The following is a 14567-nucleotide window of genomic DNA, read 5'->3' on the forward strand; positions in this document are numbered from 1 at the left end:
AACTTTTCTGTAACTTTAAAATTACTTCAAAATAAAAATTTTGAAAAAAAAATGCTTATGCTGGATGAAAGATGCCAGAAAAGAAAGAGTCATGCTCTATGATTCCATTTATGTGAAGCGTCTAGAAAAATCAAAACTTTAGTGACAGAAAGAAGATCAGTGGTTGCCTGTGGCTGGGGATGGGAGCAGGAATTAACCTCAAAGAGGTACAAGGGAATTTTTTAGAGGCAATGAAAGTGTTCTAAAACTAGATTTTCATAATGGTTACATGATTATACATTTATTAAAAGTCACCGAACTGCATACTAGGAGTCGGTGAGATCAGTGGGAAGTATATTGTACTCAATAAAACTATTAAGAAATGTACATAGATGTTAATACAGCTACAAAGATTGAGCCTTGGTGTGTAGTAGTTAAAGCCCTTAGCTGCCAACCAGAAGGTTGTAACCCACCAGCTACTCTGTGGGAGAAAGATGTGGCAGTCTGCTTCCGTAAAGATTCTTCGCTGCCGTGGAATCGATTCCAACTCATAGCAAGCCTATAGAACAGAGTAGAACTGCCCCGTAGGGTTTCCAAGAAGCTCCTGGTGTACTTGAACTGCCGGCCTTTTGGGTAGCAGCCATAGCTCTTACCCACTACGCCACCAAGTTTTCCTCCGTAAAATTTATAGCCTTGGAAACCCTTTGGGGCAGTCCTACTGTGTCCTATAGGGTTACTATGTGTCGGAATCAACTAGGCAGCAGTGGGTGTGGTTTCTTTTTTGTTATGCAAAAATATTTGTACCAGAAAGCTCATTAAAGAACTGGTCATAAGAGAGAAAACAAACAAACAAACAAGAACACATTGAAGATACCAAAATACTCAAAAGCAAGGCCCTGGATTAGCTATGGTTTATTCATATAGGTAATACAGCACTGAACCATCGTTTAAAGACAGAAAAGGACATCTGTACTGGCTGGTACAGAAACACATTCAATATACATCGTGAAGTAACAAAAGCAAGGCACAAAAAGTTACAACTTATATAAAAACGGAGAAATGGTGCATCTCGTATTTTTGCAGGAGTGTAAAATATCTGGAAAGTACACAAAAAACTTATCAGTGGGACTAAAAAAAAAAATCTTTATTTATTTTTTATTTTTTTGACTAAAGGTCTGGAAATGGGAAAATAGAATTTATTTTTTCATTTTCAACTTTTCTATTTGTAAACATATGTATATACATATATGCAGCAATTACTGATAATTATCCCCTAGTATCTATTTTCCCCTTCTTTCTGTCCCTCCTCCCCAGTTTTAACAAGTGTCATGGCAGCCCAGCTAGGTCTACAATTCCCAGCCTCTCTTGCAACTAGCTGGGGCCGTATAACTAAGTTCTTGCAATCAGAAATGAGGTGTTCAATTGACTGGGCATTTACTTATCATAGAAATGATTTGCTGTGTACCTCCTGGTCTTTCTCCCTGCCAACAGGCTGAAGGAGGGACTTTAGTCACCTTGGGGCACACAAATGAGAATAGCGCCCAGGGGATAGTGCATCATGGGCTGAGCAACCTATCTTTTCTTTATTTTGTTGCTAGAATAAGGCTGTTGCCTCTCACTGGTCAAGAATGAGAGGTAAGTTATGTAGTTTTCCACACAAGCAAAGCTATATTGGAGAGGCTTGCAAGTGGAGACACGAAGGGCCTAGAGCAATGCATACCCCCATCCCACAGAACAAAAAAGGGGCCTGAGTTTTTAAAAGCTCTTGGGCAGGAAAAGGTTCATGTTTATTCTTAGACACAGGCGGGGATATGTTAACTATGGGGCTACAGCGCAGCAGCTTTCCACAATGGCTTCTGTCCCGGAGGCCTCTGGGATTCGTAGCAGGACCTATTATGGGGTGTCGCACCTGCCCAGTCTCTCGCTCCCCGGTTCTATTCCCTGGCTGGGACTGCAGCCCCTCACTGCCCCTGGTGGAAGGTCACACAGCGGTCACATGTGGATGTTCTGTGCATGTCCCTGGGCCTGGTCTTCTCCAACTGCTTCTGAAAGGCAACTTTAAAGAAGTTTGCAGCTGTTTTTAGATACCCTGCCCCATTGTTCTGGGGCATGGCTTTGTTTCTGCGCCCTGCCCATTTCTTGTTACTTTGTTTGCAGATTTGGTGGCCCCTGTGTTCTCTGTCTTACTAAGTCTCTAGGTTCCACATTCAACCTCCTATTACCTCCCTGATAGTATAGTCTATTTCTCTTATACTTGCTTCTCCTCTAACCACACTAGTCTCTTTGCTGTTCTTCAAACAGGCACCATCCGATCTCAGGGCCTTTGTTCCCTGTCTTAACCTCCTTAAGGGCTGCTTCCTTAGAGAGAAATAAATACTCATCTTTTGTGAGCACTTGCATTTTGGGACCTTCTTACATCAGCTCGGCTTATACTATACCCTAACAAAGAAACCAGATATTCTATTTTAAATATCATTTAAATTTTTAAAGTTTAAGATTAGGAAAATCAAGTGTGTTTTAAATTAAAATAATCAAAGTCTGGATTTTATTACTTATTATTATTGCTATTATTATTTTATTACTTATTTTTCTCAATAGTATTTGGAACTTCCATTTTAGAACCATGTAGTAACTTACCAGTTGATATTTCTGACTCTTATACTTTAATTCCCAAACCATTCCTAACATAATTATGTAAAAAATTGGTCCACTGCTATGTCCAAAGGAAAAGACCAGTTCTCATCTCATCTGAGTTTATTTATTTATGATATTCACTTTTCTTCATTTTCCTAGACAACCATCTTGCAGGAATCCATTTCATTTTGACAGTTATGATATTGTCACTTGTTTATTTCTCATCAGGTAATGGACTTGGGTACCTGATTAGCTTTATTCTATTCTTGAAAGAAAAATGTCTTTCTCGGGCTGACATATCTTACTGTTAGCTGTCAGTAAAATAACCTTAGATGCCTTCTCAATTCCACTCTAACGACTGACTCAAAACATGCTGCAACCAAGGTTAGCTGGATTATAATATTGACATTCATGATTTGGAAAAAAAAAAAAAAAAATTCCTAATTATTATTTCCTGCAAATCTATGAAATTCTTAATTTTCAGGAAACTTAAAAGGCTTATTAATCAACTTCATGATCAGGCAATGCTCAAGGCATCATAGCCAATATCATCATGGCAATGATGAGTATGGTATCATTTAATTCCACCCAGTAATTCTGAAAGATGAAATATTTTCTATCCTGAAACTTCTGTACCGTAATTTCAGAACTTTCCAACTTTAGCATTTACAAACAGAATTGACTGTTTCTAAAATTTAATAGTCCATAACCCAGTAGGCCATTGCTATAATTGATCCTACATTTATGATGTGTTTTGTTTTTATACAAACTGTAACATCTCAGAGTAAAGGTTTTCCTGGGATTCATTACATGAATCATTCCTACTTTATATTATTTTCATTTCTTGCAATAAACTTAGACTATTGTGAGAACGTTCTTCCCTTTTTATTAAAAAATAATGAAACAAGAAACCTCAGACTAATGGGCTGGTATAGGAGGTTGAGCACATTTACCCCTCAATGAACCTGTCTAGTCACCACAATTTATTTTGGCTTTGCAGTTATTGGTATTGAGCTTATTCTGGAACTCTGATAAATAATTAAAAATTATTTCTTAGTGAAAAGGAGCCCTCGAAGCAAAGGCAAACCCCAGTACATTTTATGTAATGAAAAAAAATAGATTGAGGCTATTGCACAATCCTACATATTAGGTGTTACCCAGAGCCAAGATAGGATCAATGGAGATGGAAGGGATGCAGCAATTTTGAGCAACACTGAGAAATAAAATCCATAGTGATCTGTAGCTTACTGGATATGGGGAACAAGACTATGAAGAGGTCAAGGAAGGCTATGAGGCCTTAAGTTTGGCAAACTTAGACAAGTGACAAATTGTAAAATAAACACTTGATGAATGAAAGTAAAGGCCATGTCTTCCTAGGTCAATGTAAAACGGGCAGGCACAGCAGAACCTTTACAGGAATTTAGTAAATCAGGAAATACTAATAATGGTAGACATTCGGACGTTTATGGTTGATTCATCTGGAACCCAGAGAGAATGACCACTCTTACACAAGGCGTCTCGCTGACTCCTACTTTTACGTGCACCTCCCTCTCTGCTAGAATCAACTATTGTAGAAAAAGATTGCAGGGGTGGGAGTGGTCAGAGGAGAAGACATTCAAAATCAATTTTTAAATTCTATTTCAAATAAGAGATTTAGACCAAAAAAACCAAACCCATTGTCATCAAGTCGATTCAAACTCACAGTGACCCTAAAGGACAGACTAGAACTGTCCAAAAGAGTTTCCAAGCTACTGGTGGATTTGAACTGCCAACACTTGGGTTAGCAGCCAAACTCTTAACCACTATGCAACCAAGGTTTCATAAGAAATTTAACCAAATTACAATGAAGGCTTCGTGCTGGAGTTTGGGCTGGGGTTTGCTTCAGGGGAAATTATAATTATGTGAAAAATCCAGTACAATAGGGATTAAGTCGATTATTGCAAGACAAGTAACAACATTGAATCATTGCTTTCAAATACAGGTTAGCTTTTTTTTTAACTACTTTTTTTATTTTGGGGCATACAGGAAAAAAAGAAAAAAATGATTGGAGCAGACAGCATTTATGAGGGAAATTTTGCTCTGTTACTAACCCAAGAAAGGGCCACTGCCTTGAGTCAGTCAAAACGTTTGTCACTCATGTGTGAAGACTTAAGTACAGAGATTCAAAGGATTTAGAAACTTTTATAGCAATTTGACTATGTGTGCTGAATATAATAATAATAAATTGGGACTTATGTTTTGTAAGCCTTTTTATATTTATTTCATACTTTTACCAATTCATGTTTGTGTGTGTGTTTTATATTGCAGTGTTGAACTGTGACTGATTAGAAACTTCAAAAGACTAGTCCTTTACCACAGAAAATTTAGGAAGCACTGTATTTGAGGATAGACAACATTTCTACGTAAGTATAGAAGGCATTGCAAGGATTTTGCAAAGTAAAGCATTACACATGTTCTAGGGATAGAAAGTAGTATGTTGCTGTTATGTGTTGTGAAGTCAACTTCGACTCTTAGAGACACTACAAGACAGAACGGAACTGCCCCATAGGGTTTCCTAGGCTGTGATATTTATGGGAGCAGAAGGCCAAGAGTTTTCTCCCACTGAGTGGCATGTGGGTTCAATCCCCAAACCTCTGGTTATCAGCCAAGTGGTTTAACCATTGTGCCACCAGGGCTCCAGAAAGTAGTATGGATCCATTGAAATACACAGTGAATAAGGGCTTAAAGGTAGAGAAGATTGTAAATTAATTTGAGGTCATAGCTTAGCAAGACTTCTTCCCTAGTCTTTGGACCAGAAAACTTTATCATTAAAAGTGATATCATGACATAGATAACAGGCTACTTCTGATTATAAATTTTTTGTAGGAACATAATTTTAATTAGTGCTCTTTTCACTGTTTCCCTATCACTTGCTTATCACTTATGAATGCAAAGCCAGAAGGAGCAGCCAATGCCAAGTGGTATGTTATATTCTGGTATATTTCCTTATATAAGCAATGCTCTGAAAAAAGGTATTAGCTTCAATACCTATTCCAACAAACATCCCAGAAAATGAGGTTTTGAATAGTTACACAGCACATATTTGAATGCAGGTTCAAGTCATCTCATTACTTTGTCATATCGAGAACATGATTCTCCATTCCTTTTTATTCTTATTCCTGAACACCAATTTATTAAATTTGAAAAATAAAGAAAATGAAGGGTTTATAACTGTGTCCTAGGAGGATTCATTCTGGTTTACGAAAAGGGACTATATTTGATTGATGAAAAACTAATAATAACAATACTATCAAGAGGGAAAGGGAGAAGCTTTAGAGGAAGCCAAGTTCCCAAACACCCATGACTTACAAATTGAAGTATTCAGCATAAATCTCATTCAACTGAATATTTGGGTATGAAATGAACATCAAAAATGTGATCTAGGATGCATTAGCTAAACTCAGGCCTTTCCTTGGCTCTTAGCCAAAAATGGCTATTGAAGAGTATGTAAGTTACAATGAAGCAGACATATTCTGAAGAGCCAATTCAATGATCTGCTAAATTCGTTTGTTTTCATATTGTTTTAACTATTACAACATTCATTACAATGAAGAGGCATCAAAGGATACAAATAGCAGACTTGATTAGAAGCAATCATGGAGTTTCCTGTCTAAATTACTCCTTGCATCCTGAAGGACTAAAGGAAAAAAACACAAGAAAAACACCAATCTGATTTTGTATCTATGCCACTCAATGATTTTAATCTTCAGCTCCGAAGCCATGCCCTCAACCTAAAATGACTTTGAAAGAGATTCACAGATTTTCATTATTTTGCACCAGTACAAAAATAAACAAGCAAAGCAACATTTCTTGCATTGATATTTATTTTGTTAAACTTTAAACTCAGCTTGATGCTAAAGATAAGACTGTGTATGACTGTAATATGTTATATTTTGCTATTAAAGACTCCTTGATAGTTTTTTCCATTAAGGGAAATATGTCATTCATAAGCCATTCTCCAAAGTTTTGGTTTTTCATTTTCCCCCATGGAAGGAGGGGGTGGTAATTGTAGTTTCTTTTGCATAATAGCACATTTATTCACAGAACAGGTCTCCTCAGTATAAAACGTAATTACCTGAACTGATGCTGATAAATAGTATATTTTTCAAACCTAGTATCATAAGTTGCATACAAATATAAAATGAATATGTGCCAAATGTTTTATTTAACTCATTAATTAATGAGGCAACCAGTAAGATGTTATAACTGTTTCCAAGGAAAATGCAAACAACTCACACATATCTAGACAATCAAGGATACAGAAATAACTTTACAAATGCATGTGAATCTGGTGAATATTCATAAGACAATACTCGATTACGTTCTACTGACAAAAATTTATTTTCATTTCTGTGGACAGTAATTGCTTGCATGACTGAATAGCTCAAAGAGGATGAAAGATGCAGGATTAGAAAGCACAAAAGGTATGTTGCACAGGACAGCCAGTAATCATTTTCATTTTTGTTTTGTCTATTTTGTTGCCTTCTGTAATTTTTTCCCTACAATGCTATCAAATAGAACATTCTGTTTTGTTGTTGCCACTGTTGTTATTCTTCTATCCCAATTTACCCTAAAGCAAGATGAGAAGACAGAGGAAGCAAGCTCTTCTTAAATGTGGAATTCTCAAAACAACTGCTTTTCAAAGTATAATTGTCAGCCATTTTAAAAGGTGATGTGTTAGCTCACTGTCCTCTCTGTGCCTAACATTCTTTGGTTGCATTGGTAAGCAGCCATGTGCCCTAGGTATGGGTTTCTTCTGATTCTCCATATGGAAATCCATTGGTTTTTACTCCACCACCATTGATGGCACTTAAAAGAGCATGTATACTTCAGGAATTTTGCTTCACAGCCTGTGTTGTAGAAGAAAAATGCCACAGTTGCTTTGCTATACCATGGAAGTAGAGTATAAAGTGAATGAAGAGGCTCTCAGATTATTAAATGGGAGTGCCAGCAAGCAGAAGGACAGTTAACCAGCAAATGGCTTCTGTGGAGACCCATACCTTACTGCAGCTACCCTACCTTAAACTGTCAAATTAAAGCCCTGACTAAACAGTCTAGGGTTGATTGGTGCGCTCTGAATAGGAGCTAATCATTTCCAGAAAGGCCTTATTAGTCAGGCATCAATGCTTCTTGGAAACTTGAAAGGAATACCACAAGCCTTAGGGGCTTTCTAGCTTTCTCCTATGAGCCATGTTGATTGATTAAGTTTGAGGGCCTTCTGTAAAGTGCTTTGGGGAAGTCCACACTGTGAGGTTGGCAGCACAATACTTCCTTTTCTGATTAACTTTCCCCAGGACTCTCAACTCAAAACCTTCTACTTGTAAGTTCACTTAAAATTTTACAAAAGCCAAAAGAACCCCTGAGGTCTCATTGGCTTCCACTGAAATTCATCTTTGCTGCCAAAATTCTGCCTTCTTTAACAGAGGCCTATTATGCACCAGGAAGGAGCCTTGGTGGAGCAGTGGTTAAGCACTTGGCTGCTAACCTAAGGTTCAGCGGTTCAAACCCACTAGCCACTCTCTGAGAGAAAGATGTGGCAGTCTGCTTCTGTAAAGATTACAGTATTCAAAACCCTGTGGAGAAGTTCTACTCTGTTCTGCAGGGTCACTCTGAGTTGGAATAGACTCAACAGCAATGAGTCTGTTTTTTTTTTTTATAACCATCTACCACCCCAGCTTTGGGAAATTGTCCAGCTGTAGATCAGACCTCATAAACTCTCCTTCTGATACCCAAGATAAATTTGACTTTGTGTGTATAATTATTCTGATTCCAATAATTACATGCTTGGCTTAGTAGTGGGTGCCAGACACAAATGTGATAATTTCTTCTTCCCGCAGCCTCACACAAAGAGGTAATTTGATCCATGCCCCGAGCCACAGGTGAATGGCACAAAACATGAGCAATGAGCGCATGGAGAGAAAGCCACGTTTTATGGATAAAATGGGTGACAGAGAAATGATCCATGCGCACAATTACTAAATTTGCATTAATCGTTTTGGGATGGATGCTCTCATTGTATAAGTCTTGGGAAATTTGGCAGAGGAAAGCTGTTGCCTAGAGGATAAAAATAGCTTTATTCTTGCTGTCATAAACCTGAGCACTAGGGGATTCAATTCCCTTGCCAACTTTTCCGAAACCCCAGCCCAGAGCACTGGAGTGTCACTTAAAGCCCTCCACCTCTTAATCAAATTCCTAGTTTTTCTTTTTCTAAATAAATACTTAGGTTTTATTTGCTCTCAAACAACAGCATTAAATAAGCTGGGCTTTCTCATTGCAATTATGTACTATTCCTACACTGGTATGAGAAAAATTAAAAGGTATCCCACAGGTAAATATACAGATGGTGAATACAGCTATTAGCATTAAAAAAAAGAAAGAAGGAAAAGCAAAAAGCTTTTAGGCTTCTTACAAACTGTTCGTTCTAGCTTATAAATTGGCAAGAACGGGTCACTCAGTTGAATGCCACCGAAACCAATATTTAAACCACAGGTGAAAATGAAGGGAAATCTATGCCAAAAAGGTTCACCAAGCAAAAGTATACATCTCTGGATGTACTACAAATACAGAAAAACAGTGAAAAGCTTGAAAGAAAGTAAATAAACATAACTGAACTTGAATTAGGAAATCAATCACTATTCACGTACTCCTGTATTCATATGGATGGAAAGCATAGAGTTAATGTGTTGTTCCATTAATTATATCTGGAAACTCTAGTGGCAGAGCAGTTAAGTGCTATAGCTGCTAACCAAAAGGGTGGCAGTACAAATCCACCAGGCACTCCCTGGAAACTCTATGGGGCAGTTCTACTCTGTCCTGGAGGGTCACTATGAGTATTGCTGCTGTTGGATGCCGTTGATCAATTCTGACTCATAGTGACCCATGTGACAGAGTAGAGCTGCCCCATAGGGTTTCCTAGGCTGTAATCTTTATGAAAGCAGATCAACAGGTCTTTCTCCATAGAGCATTTGCCATCAGGGACTCCTTACCTGGGAAGTAATTCCTTTTACGCCCAGAACTCAGACTGCCATTCTTGAACAGCTCCTTTTCAATCACTTCCACAAACCCTAAGAGCCTTGTCACACTTTCTTATGCAATACACACACATACACCTACCGTTGAGATTTGTCTAGGCTCCACCTCCTATACCTGCTTGTACTATCCTTATGAGAATTGCTACAACTTCTTCCCACTGAAATCAGGTCTTATTCCATAGACATACATACTCTTAAAGCAAATATTTTAAACTGATTTTTTTTTTTTTTTTTTTGCTTCTGGGGCCATGCTCACTTACAAAATGGACTTTGGTTCTTCTTTGTTCTGTGTGCAGATGACATTCAGGGTAGGCCACGAGGATGCAGAGTGCACCAACAGCATCTGCTCCCTCCACCAACTTCAGTGTGTCCAATCCATACCATTTCTCCTATATTTCATAGCATTTTTCCCCCATGGAACTAGCAACATGCCCTATTGACAAGGAATGGGGAGTGGAGAGATGCCAATATTTTACAGGAGAAGTTGGACTTCTAATCACATGTAATAGGCAGAATAATGTCCCCATAGAGATCTCTACATCTACGTAGGAAAAGGGGCTTTGTAGGTGTCGTTAATTTAAGATTTTGAGATGGAGAAGTTAAAAAATTCTGGATTATTTGGGTTGGTTCAGTGTAATAAGCAGAGTTCTTATGAAAGACAGGCAGGAGTATCAGAATTATAAAGAAATTCAGAGATGCTGTACTGCTGGCTTTGAAGATGGAAGAAGGAGCCATGAGCCAAGGAAGGCTGGCTGCCTCTAGATTTGAAAATAACGAGAAGACAGATTCTGTCCTAGAGCCTCCAAAAAGAATGCAGTCCTGGCAATACCTTGATGTTAGCCCAGTAAGACCCACTGCAGATCTGTGACCTCTAGAACTGTAAGATAATAAATGTTTATTGTTTTAAGTCACTAAGTTTGTGGTAATTAGAAATAGCACCAATATACACCATCCTTGGTTATATACATTTCTTAGTCCGTTGACTAAGGATTTTATTCCAAAGAATGAACAAATCTCTCTTGGAAGAGGTGTGACCAGAATGCTCCTTAGAAGCAAGGATGGTGAGGCTATGTTCTCACATACTTTGGACATGTTATCTGGAGGGATCAGTCCCTGGAGAAAAACATCATGCTTGCTAAAGCAGAGGGTCAGCGAAATAGAGGAAGACCCTCAATGAGATGGATTGACACTGTGGCTCCAACAACAGGCTTAAGCATAGCAACAATTGTGAGGATGACATAGAACCAGGCAGTGTTTCTTCTGTTGTACGTAGGGTGTCTATGAGTCAGAACTGACTCGAGGGCACCTAACAACAACAAAGTCCATTGAGAGGGAAGTAATATACCACAGAGCATTTCTAGGAGCTTATCTTTTACTTTCTAAACTCCTCTGAGTTTTAGAACTTTCTGCTAAAAGAATCCATTAATCCCCAACTCTACCACCTGAAAGAGGGGGTCTAAGGTGAAGGTATGGTTTCTCAACAGTTTCCTTCATGTCCACAGACCTATCGGCAGATGATCTTTTTTTTTTTTTAATTGTTATGAAAGTATACATACAACATTTGCCAATTCAACATCTTTCACATGGACAATTCGGTGTCACCAATTACATTAGTCAAGTGGTGTAACAATCAGATGCTCTTTTAAAAGACACTCTCTGATTTGCAATTCACTCAAGAAACCACTTCTAGACTTCCTAGAGTCTGGTTTGAACTGTTGACCATTTAACATACAGATTTTTCACGCTGGATAACGTAACATTTCAGACTGTTCCCTGCTTGTGAGGTCACCTTCACTGACAGTCCCCCTTAATTCCTTGAGCTTTGTTGAGGTTCAGCCTTATTCATCATTATGACCAGCCCTAACACCGACTGTGCAGTATACACTTCAGTCTCACTTTCCCTGTTTGATGTGTTACCTTTTTCTAAGCAAATAGTCACAAAGATTCTACAGTGAGGCAATTAATAATAAACTGAAATTTAAACTCTTCACTAACGAACACAATTATGTACTTATAAACAACAAATTTAAATATACACACTTCAAAATAAGAAATAATAAATTTTCCTCCCAACCTCTACAAGTTTAGAATGTTGCAAGATGTAGTTCTTGTACCTCACTTCTTCCTCATCTATACTGGCTTCCTGGGTTACCTCATCTGGTTTAATGACTTTAAAAATCTTTTATCTGTACTAATGATTCTCATATTCATACCTCTTTACTTTTACCTTAGTATTGGATTTGTATATCTCACTATTTATTCAATATGCTTATTTAAGTATCTAACACACAGTGGTGATGCCCCATAGCTGAACTGCTGATGACTCTACTTTCAAAACATGTCTCAAATCCAGGCAATTCTACCCAGCTTTGCTCTACTATCCTCATCCATCGTCATTCATTAGCCTTCTTCCGGACTATTGATTAGCCTTCCATCTGGTCTCCTGGTTTCTTTTCTTGATCCGCTTGTGTTTCTTACACCTCACAACAAAAGTGATCATGGTAAAAATAGAAGTCTGATCAGGTGACTTCCTTGCACAGAATTTTCTATTGGTTTTCATCGTACTTTGTATGAAACGCAGACTTCTTCCTTCTTCTGACCCTTCCTTTCCTACATCTCAATCCTGTTTCCTACTCTTTACTCTTCCTCCACATTGACCTTCTCCCTGTTCCTTAACTTTCTAAGCTCATTTTTATTTCAAGCTTTTGCATTTTCTGTTCACCTTGTCTGGAATACTCTTCCTCTGTGAATTCACCTGGCTCATACCCTCACTGCATTCAGGTTTTACCCACATGCTATCATTTTCTCATATAGTACCTATTCCTTGTAACTCTCTACTTTATTTTAAATTGCCATACTTACCATTATCAAAAATACTTGTTGTCTACTTCCCCTATGAGACAATAAACTTTATAACAGCAGAGGCTTTGTCTCATTGTATACTGCTAAATCCTCAGTAATTGGTATGGAAGAAATAAAAAAAAATTAATATTTACAGACATTTTTGGTAGGTTGATGAGAAAAAAGGTCACAATAGTTTACACAAATATGCATTCTTATTGTTTGCAGTAATGGCAGTAATTCCCAACAAAAGATACAGTTTCTCTCTACCCCTTAAATTTGGGCTGGCCTTGTGACTTTCTTCCACCAATACATTTGGCACATATAAGGAAGTGTCAGCTCTGAGCCTAGGCCTCCAGATGTTTTAAATGTTTCTGGTCACTCTTTCAAGAATCCTGTCTGCAATATGTGAACAAGCAGAGACTACTAACCATATGGACCAGAGTTCAATCAGTTTAATTGCACAGCTGAGACTGGCAGGTGAGAGACCCAACTGAGATCAGTACAGCTGCCTGCCTGAACTGAGAAGGGCACAGATATGCGACGGAGCTTAGTAGAGACCAGGAGAACCACCTAGCTAAGCCCAGCCTAAATTACTACATTGTAAAATCATGAGTTAACTATATGCTTATTGTTTTAAGTCACTAAATATGGGGATAATTTGTTGCACAGAAGTAACTAACTAATATAAGGCTTGTATCGTCATATTACTTCACAGAAGAGCTTCCATGCCTAAAACTAGATACTTAATATGTCTAAATTCTTGCATGCCTGGATTCTGTCACAAGCAAGCTGTGGGAACTTTATTAAGTCTTTTAACTCCCAAACTCTGCTATAAAATAAGGCGGTTCACCCGTGCCACATACAACTTCACTTTTAACTCTATGACTCCATATAAGGATAAAAAGACAAAAGGACTTTAAAATATTCATTCCACTAAAAACAAGCAAATAAAGAGCATGACTGATATATGTTAAACTGCTTACTACTGCTTATTTGACTTCCTATTTGATTAGGAGAATGAACTTTAGCAACTCTTAAGAAAAAATTAAGCCCTGAGCTGAACACATGAGTTTATTTTGTATCTCCTCCACTCATTCATATCTCAACACAGCAGAAGAAACTGAAGGCTATAGTTCAGTAACAGTAAAAATAAATAATAAACAATAGAAAGGAGCATTTGAATTATCAAGCATGAGGTACCATTATTAATCACTAATTTAAAAATAGCACACTGCTCTCTGCTTCCATATAACATAGTAGCTTTGTTTTTGCTTTGGGAAGGAAAAAAATCTATAAAGCAGCCCCAGGTTCATTACCTAAGATAATCACTATGACTAAAGGGAGTATTTGCTTTATTTTAGGTGCAAGACAAACTTAGAAGTTGTGTGAGTTATCAGTTTATTTCCTCTCAGTTCCAAATTCACCCTTTTTGATTCTGCTTTGTGGTATTGAAGCTGGACTGGGTATCATTTCTCCTGTGCCAGCAGGTATCACGTTAGGTTTGTCAATAGAGGGCGCTGAAGGGACACTGCACGATGAAAATGGGAAGGAGCATCTCTTCAGATTTCAAAAGAAAAAAAAAGCTTGTTTCCTCGAGTCAAAAATGACTCATAGCGACCCTATAGGACAGAGCAGAACTGCCCCATACAGTTTCCAAGGAGCATCTGGCGATTTGAACTGCCAACCTTTTGTTTAGCAGCCGTAGCTCTTAACCACTAGCCACTAGAGTTTCCCTTTAGATTTCAGCAGATTCTAAATGGCGTGGCTCTCCCAAGATGTGTGCGCGGGGGACCTAGTAGTGGTCACTCTCCTGCAAGTTTCTCGGCCACATTGGACCACTCCTGGGGGCCAGCTCAGCCTACTGGCACTTCAGAAAGTGTATTCGTCACTAGCAGGCTGCTTTCTGTTGACAGAACTCACCTTTAGTGTTTGTATTAATGAGATACATTATAAACAATTGCTGTACTGTCATTTTAATCTTTCTTGTCTAGCAGTCAGGTGTTATCATATCAAAAATGATATGATACAAGCTAATTCATG

The sequence above is a fragment of the Elephas maximus genome, chromosome 18 (genome assembly GCF_024166365.1).
Source record: "Elephas maximus indicus isolate mEleMax1 chromosome 18, mEleMax1 primary haplotype, whole genome shotgun sequence".
NCBI lineage: Eukaryota > Metazoa > Chordata > Mammalia > Proboscidea > Elephantidae > Elephas > Elephas maximus.